We start from the raw sequence: 15476 nt of genomic DNA, 5'->3' as shown, positions 1-15476 counted from the left end.
ATAGAATGTCATCTGGAAGGAACCTAGTCCAACCTCTTCAGATGGAAAGTCCCAGAAAGAGAAAAGCAGTTCACATATCAGACTTTCCACTCTTGTGTACCCAGTTTAAAGGGAGACCAGCTTCCCTACCTGAACAGAAATGAACAAGACCTCTCATCTCCTTCCAGCCCAGTGGCTCTGGAGGAAGAGATGGAGGGGTAGTTGGAGCTGAAATCTTCCTTGGATGTGTATAATAGGAGGGTGGTGCGTGCCAGGAACAGTGGCCTCTGCCCTGGGTGAGTAGAAGGTGGGGTTAATGCATGGTTGGTGTGTTGGGGAGGAGGGGCAGGCAAGGGGGAAAGGAAGCCCTTCCACCTTTTTCTTGTCCACACTATTTGCCATATTAGTTATGAGTTACATTCTTGTCTGGACTATTCCTCATAACAGTTATTAGTTACATTATATTAGTCCTTCCTTCCCTCATCTGGAGAAGCCAAGATTTCCAGGCCAATCCAACAGGCAGGGAGGGACTCCAAGCTGGGCACCTAGCTCTGCTCTCCCTTTCACCCTCTGCCCACAACTGCCTTAGCCATAAAAATGACCTCCTCTGAATTTTCACCCTTCATAGGCAGGAGAGAATGAATCAGTGTTGGTAGGCCTGGAGAAATTGTGCTGTAGCAGATAAAACCCTGGATTGAGTCAGGAGACCTGAATTAGTCCTGGTTCTGACACAGCCTTCCTCTGTGATTTTGAATAAGTCATATTCATTCTCTGGGTCTCAATTTCTCCACGTGTAAAATGAGGCCTAATCATCTCTGAGGCCCCTCCTCACCTTGGCAATTCCAAGTTCTAGGTTCTTCTAGCTGCAATGTCCTTTGTTCTATGATTATAACTCCGAAGGAGACAGGGAGGCCTAAGATAACAGCAGGTTTTCGTCCCAGTACTTGGAAATCCTCAGAACAGAAAAGACTTCAAGAGGCCCTAATACTGATGTATGACAGGGAAAATATTCTTCTCTTAGCAATGTGGCTGGCACTTTGGCAGTGTGGGGGAGAGAGGGGGAAGGGAACATAGGGGAAATGAAAAAGCTACTTCTGGGACAGGGGTGAAGGGGGCAGGGCAGGTCTCTTCAGCACAGCTGGTGCTGCGGTTCTGGTTGATTTGCCTTTAGAGCCAGACCGGAAGGCCTGGCTGGCCATCAGAAGAATGTAGCCACCACCAGGCAGCCTTTCTATCTGTCAGCAGAGGGGTTGAAGATGCTGATCAGGTGCAGGGAGCCTCAGATCTTGCTACTCTAGAGAAGCCTTGCTGGCACAGGCTTCTAGCCCCCATAGAATAGTGACACCAAAGTTAGTGGCTGCCCCATACTCACCCACCCAAATCAAGAAACCCAAACACAATGACTGCACTGCACCTCTGTAGGGTGCCCCCCCCCCCGAAACAAGCCAGAGCTCCTCCTGCTGGTCAGAGCGGGCCCTTGCAGGCCTTTACCTGGCCCTTTGGTCATGTACTGAGGGGAGGGGTAGCCGTGGAAGCGGTAAGCAGGGAGCATTGTCCCAAGACTCTAGGGCTTGACTATCGCACAGGAGAAGGAAAGAAATGGGAAGTAAACAGGACAACTAAGTCTGATGAAGACAGAAAGGGGAGCAGGGGACACGTCCTCCATCTCCCCTTGAATTCCTCCAGTTCTGCCAGTCTGGACTATTCATTAGGCTCTGAGCAAACATTAACTGGGCATTATTAGTTTTTTCCTAATAATCCAAGATGTCACACAATGGAAATAAGCAGAGACTGACTCAGGGACATTGTAGTGAGGATTTCTGTGCTGGGTGGGGAAATGGGACTAATTGACTCAACAGTCTCTTCCAGCTCTGACATTCAGCTATGAGACTGATTCCAAGAATTGATGAGTCTTAGATTCCATCATTTTAAGAATCTGCAACGGTAAGTCCTAGATCCTGTGGTTCTCTGAAGTTATGACTGACTGATCAAAGGGAACCCTGGGTCCTCACCCCCCCCATTTTTGGCCCCATCTCCCACTAGGCTTGCTGGGGATATATCTGTCATTCTCTCCTTCCACTGCCCTCCCTCTGCCTTCAAGCAAAAGGCCCCATGCCTCTGAGGGAGCAGCTGCAAATGGCCTCCTAAGCTCTTTGACCAGAGAGCCAGCCCTTTGGGCCTCCTCCTTAAAGAATAATCCATCCATATACAATGGATCTGTATAAGCCCACTGGCCCGGGCTGTCATCACCAGGTTTCAAGAATGGGAAGAAGGGTCTTATTTATACAGAATGGCTCTGCCTATCATTGGCTGGCAGGGAACACTCTAATGGCCTAGCTAGGCCCAAAGGCCTCTCAGGGCAACTAGGGGAAGAGTATGGGAGTAGGGAGACCTAAATGGGCCACATCCTGCTTCAGGGCCCACTAGAGGCTAAATGGAAGCTGGGGTGGGGGGTGGCGCCGAAGAATGGAAAGAGTCCTTCTGCTCCTCAGGAAGTTCTGCTGCATCTAAATCAGATACTGATTAATAATAACAGGTCATTTGGGCTAGGGTTGTTCCTGCAGAAGATGCATTTTCATGTATTGTGCATGTGTGTGTGTGTGTGTGTATATATATATGTATATATATATATATACACACACACAGACACACACACACACAAGCACAATCCATGGGTGCCTGTGTACAACAATACACAGTCTGCATGCCCTGGTGCCTTTGCCAGATGCATACTCACAAGTACACATGCATGCCCACTTGTACATGTAACATATATGCAAGTAAACCGGCATACATATGCATGGTGTATCTGTGCATCCACTGAAGTAGATGATGTATGTGTATATGTATATATTATATATATATAATGTATATGTATACACACACATATGTATGTATATATGTTACACAACACACACTCATACCGTGTTATACATAGGGCTGGGGTCTGAGGATGGAGCCCAAGGTGGCTTCTGAAATTCACAAGTCTGATCTTCCTCAACACCAATTACAGTCTCTCTGGGCTGCATCTGAGCCGACAGCCATCTCTTTCTCTGTCTCTGTATCCCTCCTCCCTCTCCCCATCTTCCCCTTGGGGGGGGGAGTACACAGGTTGACCCATTTATATCCAGCGCTTGTCCAAAGGCGCATTCCTTCTCTGATAGGGCTTCTGGTTTGAGTGGGGTTTCTAGTCTTCTTTCTGAGGCCCTGGAAACCAGGATTCCTGGGTTCACTGTCCCAGGAGGACCAACACCCTCCACCTACCCTGTGTTCTGCCCAAATGGGGGTGGGGGTGGACAGATTCATTCTCTTAGAGACCTGAAGGGGACCGTCACTCCGGAAGCTGCGGTGCGTGGGAAAAGGGGGGTGGCCCCCACGCCGCGCGCCCCCCCCTTTCTATGGGGCGGGCTGATCCGGGGACAGGATCCGGGCCGGGTTTTTCGTGGCGCCAGGGACTGAGGCTGAGGCAGAGGCAGAGGCTGAAGCTGAGGCTGAGGCCGGGCCAGGCTGGGGAGGGGAAAGGAGGGGAAGAGAGGGAGAGCCTGAGCTCCAGCCGCTGCCGCGGCGGGTGCAAGAGATGCGGGAGGTGCGCGCACCCAGCCCTGGAGCTGCCGGAGCCGGGGCCCCCAGGGAGCGCCCAGGGCCTGAAGGGGCTTGAGGGGGCTGGAGGGGAGGGGACAGAACCGGACAGGACCGCGCCTCCCCCCCCTCCCCGCAGCCCCAGCCCCCGCCGCCCCAGCCCCGCTGCAGCTGCCGTTGGGAGCTAGCCTGGCCGGCCCGCGCACCGAACAAGGTGCCGCTGCTTGGGCGCGCACAGCTGCTGCGGCGGCGGCTGTGCGGGGGGGAGGGGGGGAGCCGACCCCCGAATCCTCTCCTTCCCCCCCTCTCCCCCCTCCCCTTCCCCCCCGCAGGATGCCCGGCTGAGCCGCCGCCACAGCGCGGGCAGGGACAGGTGCGCGCCGAGCGCAGCGCAGGGCACGGCGCGGGGAGCCGCGCGCAGCCGCTCTCCGGGGACCGCGGGCAGCCGAGGTAAGCGCCCCGCACGGGACCCGGGAAGCGCGGGGCGGGGGCCGGGAGCGCCAGGCGCTATAGCGGAGGAGGGGCTGGGGTGGGGGGGGACGGGCTTCTGCAAATCTAGGCCCCCGCCCCCGACGTCCAGCCCCCGCCCCCCACTGCCGGTGGTTGGAGCTGTAGCGGCGAAAGAGATTGGGGTGAGCTGGGGGGAGGGGGAACGGGTAGAGTCCCCGGGTACTCAGAGGAGGCTGGCAGCCCCCGGAGCTGCAGGGGCAGGTGGCGTGCAATAGAGGGATCACAGATCTCCAAGCGGCGCAGCCAAGGCTGGCACTGAATTGGGTGGGGAGCGACTATCCCACCTCTCCACCCTTCTCATCCCCCCACCCTCAGTCTCTTTTTCCCTTTTCCTGGTCGCCCCCTCCTTCTGACTCCCGCGGCTCTGGGCTCAGGGTGTCCAGGCCTGACTTGTAGCCCCCCCTGGCGCCCCCAGGCTGAGAAACAAAGGGACAAAGGAAGAATCTATCTCCCGATTGTGGGGGAATGTTTTTTGGGGGGGAATAAAGCATTTCCACCCCCCACCCCACCCCCGACTCGAGGGCGCTGCAGCCTCCAGGCTCTGATTGGTCCCTGGAGCCCGGGGGGCTCCGTCACGTGAGGTTGGGGGGGCGGCTGCACGTGGGAGGTGGAGGGGTTGGGACAACTTAGTTGTCGCCTGCTACGAACTCGGGGTGGCCCGTGGGGGGTGGAGCGGGGCATCGGTTGGGAAGGAGGGAGTGGGGAGAGCCACCGCCCCCTGTGTGAGTGGGGGAGTCAGTAGGCGGGCCTTCGAGCCCGCCCCCTCGGAGTTAGAGGGGGCCGAGCGCCGCTGGTGCTCACTTGGCCTCTCGACACCCCCCAGGACCGGACTCGACCCTCGTTCGCTTGGGTAGCAGAGCAACCTGCTCTGAGCCCCCAAGAGGTGGCGCTGCGGAGGGGTCCAGCACCTTTCGGGGCGGGACACACGACCCAGCGGTGCCCCAGTCCCAGTTCCTCGGAGCCCCCAGACCCGGTATGACCGGGGTGGGAGGTGGTGGGAGGATGGCCCAGGTGGACGCTAGTGAGGCTGGGATCGGGAGGAAGACTGTGTTGGGCTTGGGGAGATGGATTCTCCTTGGGTCTTACAGACTCAAACAGTCCCAGCGCTAGGAAAGGAATTGTAGAAAGCATCTATTTATTATAGTCCATGGTGCGGGGCGGGAGGCGGGAGAGGGGGGAGGACTGTGCATCAAGCAGAAGAAACAAAACTAAGCCTAGATTGGGGGGGATATAACTTGTCCTGGGTCACACAGCTGTTTTGTAGAGTTGAGACTCGAACCCTGGTCTTGTGCTGTTCTCTCCATTACAGTCCTGTGCTTCTATTCGGGTTTCCTGGAGAACAGCCAGGACTGAGAGAAAGAGGGAGGTCATTCCCAGTCCTTTCTTGTCCTTTCCACTGTTGAGGGACTGAAGAAAATTGGCTGGGGGATGCAGTTTATTTACCTTTGCTTAGGGTTGAAGGACCCCCAGTGATGAGCCAGTGATTTTCTTGGAATTTCCGTTGGGGCTGAGTGATCTGGAGTCTTGGGAATTTATGAAGGAAAGGGTTGGGGGTGAGGTGGGGGGCTCTTCTGCCCATGCCATAGTGACTGGTCTGTTTCATCTTTGAATTTTCCCCCTCTTCATCACCTTTCGCACCATAAGCATACCAGTAAACATTTGTTGATGGGTCGATTATGGCCAGACTGCTGATCTATGGGTCTGGGTGCCTGGAGGATAGGCACATTTGGGATGTGGTCCCTCAGACTGGATCTTTCAGCAGAAACTAGTCCCTAACTTTCTCCCTAATTCTCCACCGCTACCTATGTGTGTGACCGAGGTCAGGGACATAGGGAACTGGGATCCATAGACAGGAGTTCAGATCACTGTGGTCGGAACTCCTGGCTTTCTGTCCCAGAGGGAAGGTTTGCTGTTTATCTGGATAAATATACTCTGCACAGAGTAGGCACTTAATACTTGTATAAATTGGATAGTTGATTTGGTTATCTTCTGCAGATGTTGATTGTGAGAGTATCTGGTATGTTGGGAGGAGGGGGCACGCAGGTTATATATATATGAGGTTTACCCTTTATTTTCCCTCCTTCTGATATATTGGGGGGGGAAGGAATGTGATAGGGCCTGATTCTGACTCTCTACCCGATTCCCCAGTGTAGAGAAGATCAGAGAAAAGGAGTAGGTTGGAGTGAAAAAGGGGGGTGGGGGTGGGAGTACTGTTGCTGCCAGCCAGACTCAGGAAGGTAGCTAGAAGAAGCCTGGGGGTGGGGGGGAGAGAACCTGATTATTTGGTGCCTAAGAACAAGGCAGCCCCCTTTGCCCAATCTATCCCCCTTCAGAGAGTAGTTTAGAGGCTAGGAGCTTGAGGGTCCTCTGGATACCTTCGTGGAGGCTTGTCCTGGGAGAGCCTTAGGAGAAGGACCCTGGGATGATATCATGACATATCAAATGTCAGGCCGGGAAGGGACCTTAGAACATAGAACACAGAATGTTTAGGCTGAAAGGGACCATAGACTGTCAGAGCTGGAAGGGGCTTTAGAGACTGCCTAGTATATATAATCCCCCTCATTTCATAAGCAATGTGGACTCTTTTTTGGTGGACTGGGAAAAGGAAGCCCCCATTTAGCTGTATTTCCCTTCCTCCCTCTGCTGTTGCTGTTCGGCTACTGGTAGCTTAGGGGGAAGGGCAGGGTAAACAGGGATCCCCACACCCCCCTCCCCTAAGGTGGGTCACCTCAGCCAAATCCTGCAGCTGTGCGGCTGTGGAGGGAGGGATGAAGGCAGCCAATGGCACAATTCATGGTGCTAAGGAAAAGCAGAGCCTGGGCCAAGGACAGCACCAACAGCAATCCCCCGGGAGCCTCAGGCTAGCTGCAGCCCTCTTCCCTTCCCCTCTCTTCCATGGCGGGGGTGGGGGGGTGGAGGGGGGCGGTGTGCTGCACATGCTAGGGGGTCAAGGTCACCCATCGAGGCCATAAGCCAGGATCTAGGCAAGGGTGGGGCTCCCCCGGCCTGGAGCTCAAGGTCCCTGTCAGCTTCTCTCTCCCTGGGTTGCTTTGGTGTTGGACATCTGTCTCTGTCTGTCTGGCCCAGAAACATGTCTCTTGGAAACAGAGGCAGCAGAGTATAGTGGGGAAGCTTGGAGACCTGGCTTCTTATCCCGGTTCTGCCTCTCTCTAGCTGTGTGACCTTGGGCAAATTTCTTCCCTCTCTGAGACTCATCTTTCAGATGGGGCTAATAATCCTTGCCCAGAAGTGGTGGGGGAAGGGGTGGGGAAATAGGTCTGTGAGGATATGTGAAAAGCTGCTTGCAAAAGATTTACAACGAAGCGAACAAAGGCCTTAGTTAGAAGGGTAATGTGACCCATTGGTTATCATCCCAAAGATGGGACTGTCTGTCCAGGAGAGGGGGAGGGAACTACCCCTGAACAGAAAAATGACGCCACCACAAGTCACATACCAGCCTTGGAGGTGGAGTCTGGCCCTTCATCAATAATAATAACTCACATTTACATAGTTACTTGAAAGTTTACAAAGTACCTTAAAAAAATCCCAACAGTGCTAGGATTATTATCACCGTTTTACAGAAGAGGAATACTGAGGCACCAAGAAGGTGACTATCTGGCCCGTAAGCTCACTGCTTGGTGAGCAGCAGACCCAGGATCGGGATTCAGGAGTGCTGATTACAAGTCCAGAGCTCTCTCCACTAGACTGAAACTGCCTTTTCCCACCAAGCTTGACATGTTTTTCTTCCTATTCTTCTCCCTCTCCCCTCCCCCCACCAATCCCCTCCTCTGCTAGGGAGTTTCTTCCCTTTTTGGGGAAATATTACTTCCCTGTGTTTGGCCTAAACTCCATTCTACCTAAAAACTTACAAATAACCCTTACTCCTCAGGCCTCCTGTAGCACTTTGCTGTTGCTACTATGCTAAAATGCTAAGTTCCTCATTCCCCCACCAGGTGGTAAGCTCCATGAGGGTTGGGCATAGTAACAGAGAAGGAGTGCTGACTCTCAAGTCAGAGGACCTGGGTTCGAGGCTTACATATGGTACACTGCCTTTGTGGCCTTGGACACATGGATAGATTTCCCTAGACCTCATTCTCCGCTTCTGTAAAATGGCAGAATAGGACTTGAAGACCCTTCCAGGACTTGATCTAAAGTCATTTCTGTCAGCATCTAGGACTCTGCACACAGTAGGCACTTTCTATTGTATTGAGAGCTTCTAAGAGAGCTCTACATTGTACCCTGGGCTGTCACTCCCCCTTCCCCATTTGCTAAAGATGGAGGTGCTGCCATTTTTTGCCCAAGCACCCTGAAAAAATACCTTTCTGCTCATATATAATGATAACAGAAAATACTCCTGGGGCCCCTAAAGCCTCCCTGCCCCACCTTTTGACCCAGGTTTCTTTTAACCTGAGGTGTGTGAACTTGTTTTTTACTATTTTGAAAAATGTATCTTGGTAATAATGGGTTTCCTTACTGTAGTCCTATGCATTTTGTTGATTGAACAGCAATATTCTGGGAAGGGGGTCTTCCCCAGACTGTCAGGGGTGCTTCCCTACTAATGGTGAGGATTCTGCACACTTATCTCCTTTGAGACTTGTCTAAACTGACTCCTGAGATTGGCCGAGTAGATGACCCTATCCCCACTTTACTGAAGAGAAACCTGAGGCCAAGATTTGGGAAGGGATTTGTTGGAGGTCTTAAGAGGAGTGGGCCCCAGGGTCTTCTGGTCACGCTCCTTCTGGGTCTTCTTAACAAACATTTGTGGGATGTGTGTGTGTATATGTGTGTGTGTGTGTGTGTGTGTGTGTGTTGTGCACACTCAAATGTGTATATACATATATATCACATATACACATGTGTGTATATATGATAGGTATATATGTATAAATTTTATTCACTTAAGCATTTATTTTTTCTCCCACCTATTCCCCAATTGGAATGGAATACATTAAGCATTTATATAGCACCTACTGTGTGCTAGGCACTGTGTTGAGCCTGTTACAGTGTTATTTCATTTGATCCACTCCTGCCAGGTAGGTGGTATTATTATCCCCATTTTGCCCTTTAGGAAACTAAAGCAAACAGACTTGCCCAGGGTCACACAGCTAATAAAGTGTATGAAGCCAGATTTGAACTAAGAAAGATGAGTCTTTCTGACTCCAAGCGTCATGTTCTGTTCACTTTGCTACCAGCAACTGCCTCAATTGAACAAGAAAACCCTTCTAATGACTGTGTGCAGTCAAGCCAAATTCTCCCATTGGCCATGCCCCAAAGAGTATGTGTCCTCCTTCGTTTTGAGTCCATCAGCTTTGTGTAGGGGGGGTGGGGCAGCATGTTTCATGGTCCTCTGGAATCATGGTTGGGTCATTGCATTGATCATCATCTTCAAGTCTTTCAAAGTCTTTGTTCACACATTTGTCCGTGGTCCTCTGTCCCTTACCACATTAAGTTCTTCAAGACCCCACCTACCACTCCCTGTACACACCTGGAACACACTTCTGCCGCCTCTCAAAGCACTACCCTCAATCTTACTCGTCCTTCAAGGCCTCATTGGCCTCCTGCCTCCTCCAGGAAGCTTTCCGTGACTACTCTAGCCAAGAGTAATCTCCATTTCCCTTAGGCTCTTTCAGCCTTACCATTCTCCTGCCACTTCATAAACACAGTCCTGTATTGTGTGTCTTTTTTATCCTGTTTCCAGAACGAGAGCATAGATTCCTTTATAGAACTAAGAATGTTTAGCCTGGAGAAATAAAAACTCAGGGAGAGACACGATAGCTACCTGCAAGTATTTAGAGGGGCGGCATGTGGAAAAGAATTGTACTGTTTAACCCTACAGGATGGAACTAAGCAATGGGTAGATTTCCATTGGGGAAGAAAAAGAAACACAAAACTTCCTAAGAGTGAGAGCTGTCCAAAAGTGAAATCTGTTGCCCTGAGAAGACTGAGTTTCCCATGCAGCTGAAATCTTTAAGTTGACCCTTCTTTAGGGATGCTATAGAGCAGTCCTTAACCTTTGTGACAAGGAGCCCTTTGGCCACATTTCTCCGAATGCTGTTTCTCAATATTGAAAATTAAATATATAGGATCATAAGGAAAATCCATTATACTGCAATATCATTATCAAAATATTTTTTAAAAATAAATTCATGAGCCCCAGGTTAAGAAAATTGTATGTAGACATTTGGACTCTGTGCTCTCTGGGGTCCCTTCCAGCTCTGAGATTCCGTGACTCCAAGGAAGTCCCAGAAAGCTAATGTAGATCAGTGGTCTCCAAAGTGGAAGATGAGGGCATGACCCCAAGAAATATGTGATTAGCCAATCAGAGGGCAGAAAGTTGCCCTGAAATAGCTAATGAGGAGATTTCTCTTTGACATAGCCACACTTTTTCTTCCCTCCTCATCTTCTCCCCATGCTGTGCAAACTCCTAGTCCAGAGGCCACATGTGGCCCTCTAGGTCCTCAAGCATGGCTCTTTGGAAGTTTAGGTTCCATCAAAGAGCCATGCTTGAGGACCTAGAGGGCCACATGTGGCCTTGAGACTGTGGGTTCCCCACCCCTTTTAGTGTCTTCCTCCTCCTCTAGCCATCAGCCCCCTTCAGGGCAGTTATAGCTGCCCTACCCCCAGTGCCTACAGCCATCTATGTCCTTCTCACCTTACCTCTCCCACCAAGATCACTTTCTGGCTTCAAGAGGAAACCCTTAAAAGGTAGTCTCTACATTCTGGGGCAATGACTGGTAAAAGCTTCCCTTATCCACGTTTTTTGTTTTGGTTAGGACAGTGAGTTGCCATGCATGTATGTATGTGTGTACCTATGTATAATACATGTGTGTATGTATAATTTATAGACATAGATATGCATGTGTAGATGGGGTACTCAAAAGTGTTTTACCTATGGGGGTATGCTGTCACTTATTTGGATGATAACATACACAGTGAAGGAGATTCAGAACTGGTAGGATGAGAGCATGTTTCAGAGGCCACTTGAGACATGTCTCTAGTGAAATGCCCCAGATATCTCTACCCTTGGTCTTGTGCTGTTCAGCATTTATATCAGTGATTTGGTTGAAGGTATCCGTGGCATGCATATGAGACTTGTGGAGAGCAGCAAGCTGGAAGAAATAGCCAAGAAACATGTTGGGTGGCAAAACAGGAGTCAAAAATATCTTGGCTTGCTGGAACGCTGGACCAAATATAACACATGAAATGTAATTGGGATAAATGTACAGCCTCACTCTTGGGCATTTTATTTTGTAACCCCAAGTAAAGGATGAGAAGGTGTGGTTAGACTGTTAAATAGTTTTGTGAGAAGGATCTGAGGCTTTTAGTGGATGGAAAGCTCCATATGATTCACCAGTGAAACAAGGCAGCCCATCAAAGCTAAATGGATCTTGGGCTGCATTAATACATGCGGAGTGTCCAGAACGAGGGAGATAATAGGCTTCTTGTACTCTGCCTTGGTCAGACCACATCTATAGCATCATATTTAGGTCTGAGAGCTATATTTCAGGAAGGACATTTTTAAAAATTAACTTTTTTTTCATTTAACAAGCATTTGTCTTCTCCCCTCCCCCATTGAGAAATAAACAAGAAAAACAAAACTCTTGTAACAAGTATGCATAATCAGGCAAAACAAATTCCAGTATTGGCCATCTTATTTCCCACATTGGCCATTTTACTTCCCACATTGACCGTCTTAATTTCCACATTGGTCAGGCAGGAAGGACATTAACAAACCAGAGTGGGGAGCAGAAGAAGGCAGCCAGGATAGGTTGAAAGGACAAGAATTAAAGGATTGCTGGAAGGATTTGAGGATGTTTAGACTGGAGAAGAAAAGGTTTATAAGGTACATGGGAGCCGTCCTCAAATATCTGAGAGGTTGAATTGGGGAATAGGGCTTAGATTGGCTCTTTTTGGACACAGGGGGAAGAGCCTGGAGTGATTCAAGTTTTGGAGAACCTGATTGCGTCTCCATATAAAGAAAAGCATTCTAACAATTGCGGCTGTCCCAAAGTGGAATAAGCTGCCTTGGGAGGTTGTGAGTTGTCTGTCTGCAACTGGAAGTCTTTGAGCAGAGTCTGTATCGCCACTTGCTAGAGGTGTTGTATAGGGGCTTTCTACTTGGGTGCAATTTGGACTTGGTCCCTTCTGAAGGTCGTTCCCAACTCTACAGTTCTGTGGCCCCAGAAGGACTAGGACCAGTGAATTATAGAGAGGAAGGTTTTACCATCCTAACAGTCTGAGCTATTCTACTATAGAACAGGCTGTCACATAAAGACCTGAGCTACCCATCAGTGGAAGGGTCCAAGCAGAGGCTGGCTGGATGACCCCTGTCAGGAAGGTCTGAGAGGGTATTTTGTGCCCTCTGAGATAGATGGGATAGGTGGACTAGGGTTCCTTCTGCCTCTGAGATTCTCCAAGTCTATGATTCTAAGATCTCTCTCTCTCTCTCTCTCTCTCTCTCTCTCTCTCTCTCTCTCTCCTCTCTCCTCTCTCTCTCTCTCTCTCTCTCTCTCTCTCTCTCTCTCCTCTCTCTCTCTCTCTCTCTCTCTCTCTCTCTCTCTCTCTCTCTCTCCTCTCTCTCTCTCTCTCTCTCTCTCTCTCTCTCTCTCTCTCTCTCTTTTTCTCCTCTCTCATTCTCTCGCCTCTCTCTCTTTCTGTCTCTCTCTCGCCTCTCTTTTCCTTGCCTCTCTCTCTCTTTCTCTCGCCTCTCCCCCCCTTCTCTCCTCTCTCATTCTCTCACCTCTCTCTCTCTTTTTCTCTCCTCTCTCTCTTTCTCTCGCCTCTCTCTTTTTCTCTCTCTCACCTCTCTCTCTCTCTCTTGCCTCTCTTTTTCTTGCCTCTCTCTTTCTCTCGCCTCTCCCCCCTTCTGTCCTCTCTCATTCTATCGCCTCTCTCTCTTTTTCTCTCCTCTCTCTCTTTCTCTTGCATCTCCCCCTCCCCTTCTCTCCTCTCTCATTCTATCCTCTCTCTCTCTCTCTCTCACACACACACACACGTGCGCGCACGCGCGTGCGCACACGCACACACACACACGTGTCTTGCCCATAGAAGCTGTCAGGAGACATTTTGCTAATTTTCCAATTGACCCATCATCCAGGCCAGAGTTAGGAATTGACAGGCCTGTGTGGAATGGAAAAGGTCCTGGAGGCACCAATGCCATCTAACCCCCTGCCTTCTGGTGAGACTGCAGTGAAGTAGCCCCAGATGGGTGTCCAACACTGGACTCTGTCCAAGGCTGCCTAGGCCCTGAGGATGAGCCCATTGGAGGAAATCCAGTTTGATTCAGTTCCCATTAGAGAAGCAGAATGGCACAGTGGAAAGAGCAATCGCTCTAGAGCCAGAGAATCAGGGTTCAAGTTCTACCTGGGGTTCTGCTGCCTTTGCCTGTATGACCTTGATCAGTCACTTAATTTCTCTTGGCATCAGTAAATTGGGGGAGGGGAGGAAACTAATGGTCTCTAAAATGACTTTGAAGTTCATGATCCTGGGAACTAATATTAAGCACCTACTGTGTGCAGAGTGCTGTTCTGGACCCTGAGATAACCAGTTTTAGATAGCATCCAGAACAAGGCAGATAAACAGTCTCACTGTCGTCTCTGCCGGTTGGCTTATATTTGGATTTCTGTGTTCAGTCCGGGTACCACATTTTAGGAAGAACACTGAGGAGCAGGAAAAGCCCAGGAGGAGGTCAGCCAGGATGTCAGAAATTGGGGATGTGAAGAAGAAATTTAGGGAAACCCTAAGAGTTGTCTTCAAATATGAAGGCCTGTTGTGGGGAGAAGGGATTAGCTTTTTCTGCTTGACCCCAGAGGGCAGAACGAGGAGCAAAGTGGAATTTGGAGAGTGGGTCTCTGCTCAATGTCAGAAAAGGGGGGTGGGGAGAACCCAGCAACTTGATACCAATTAGAGCTGTCCTGGAGTGGAACAGATTGCTGTGGGAGGAGTAAGTTCATCCCTGGAGGTTTCCATGTGGAAGCTGGATGACCAACCACTCATAGAGATGATTCTTGTGATAGACGATTTGGTTGCTGAGATCCCTTCTGACACCAAGATGCTCTGAATTTTGTGAGCTCAGACAGTGCTTGCCCTCGTGGAGACTCTGATGTCATGAGAAGCCATTACTGAGTCTGACTGTGCAAGGGGTCCCCCCGCAAGCTGGCCCCCTATTCTGTAGAGCAGCTGGGCCAGACCAGGGAAGCAGTGAGCAATGTTAGGGCTGGGGCCACTCGCCTGAGGAACATAATTCTCTCTGATTATCAAACTCATTCATCATCCCTCCACAAGGGACATCCAGATAAAGTGCCCGTAAATTAGAAAGTGTTAAGGTGATTTGGGGGGCCATGAGCCTCAGGTTATTAAAAATCCTTCTTTTGGTGACTAGTCTGGGATCAAGAATCTGATGCTGCCCTCTCCCTTTCTCTCCCTTCACCCAGGCCTCTGGCATTGCCCCCTCACAACCCCCCCACACACATATACACAGAGCCTGACTGGGTACCTTTCTCTAAACCAGTACCAAAGTCCAAGGCATGATGGGAGATGTAGTCCTGGACATATACATGACTGGATTTCCCAGGATAAACCTCTCTTTGCCTTGTACCAGCCTTGTGAGGGCAGATAAGGAAATAACTGTGTTGATAGCTAATTCCCAAGCCCTTTGCTGCAAGTGGGGGCAGGAGGGGGCAAGGGCAGTGTGAGGGACGAAGTGTATGGAGCCTACTGTAGTATCTACCCCATCCCTCCAATCTTCTCACAAGTGGGCCGCATGGCATGTATGGCCGAGAGAGCATGAGACAGAGGAAGAAGATTTGGGTTTAAGTCCTAGCCATGCTGCCTATTAGCAGTGAGGCTTCCACCAAGGCTCTCCCCCTCTTGAAGTCAGTTTCCATCTTTATAAAAGGGTATGGATAATCCCTGCACTGGGCAGCTAGGTGGCCACAGGGGATAGAGTGTCGGGCTTGGAATCAGGAAGACCTGATTTCAAATCCAGCTCAGATACTTGCTAGCTGTGTGACCCTGGGAAAGTCACTTAATCCTATTGCCTCAGTTTCCTCATCGGTAAAATGAGCTGGAGAAGGAAATGGCAAACCACTCCAATATCTTTGCCAAGAAAACCCCAAATGGGGTCACAAAGAGTCTGAAACAATTGAACAATAAAAATCCTTACACCCCCTGACTGACCCAGTGGTTTATAAGTAAGGTATATGATGTACTTTCAAGTACTGGAGAGCTGGCAGCTAGTAATAATGTTAGCATTCCCTGAGGCTTCTTTATAGATGGTCCCTGTGTGGCAAAGATCGATGACTTCAGCCCATTTAGTGATTCCCTGGGGTACGGGGTGAGGAGGACAGCAGGCAACAAAGAGCGGGCAGGAGCCAGAGCCAAGGGGCCACTCACCCTTCCTCAAACTG

At 50.3% G+C, this 15476-nt stretch overlaps 1 protein-coding gene across 1 annotated transcript in view; it reads left to right on the top strand.

Moving 5' to 3' along the window:
• Window positions 1-3412: 3412 nt before the first annotated feature.
• Window positions 3413-15476, top strand: part of SEMA6B (semaphorin 6B) — a 49147-nt gene continuing 37083 nt past the window's right edge. Inside the window, exons 1-2 of the mRNA XM_036741629.1 lie at window positions 3413-4008; window positions 4892-5041. The gene's annotated coding sequence lies outside the window, so the exon portion shown is untranslated. The remainder of the gene's footprint in view (window positions 4009-4891; window positions 5042-15476) is intronic.

The sequence above is a fragment of the Trichosurus vulpecula genome, chromosome 1, assembly GCF_011100635.1.
Source record: "Trichosurus vulpecula isolate mTriVul1 chromosome 1, mTriVul1.pri, whole genome shotgun sequence".
Lineage (NCBI taxonomy): Eukaryota > Metazoa > Chordata > Mammalia > Diprotodontia > Phalangeridae > Trichosurus > Trichosurus vulpecula.
This window is presented reverse-complemented; position numbering and strand designations above follow the sequence as displayed.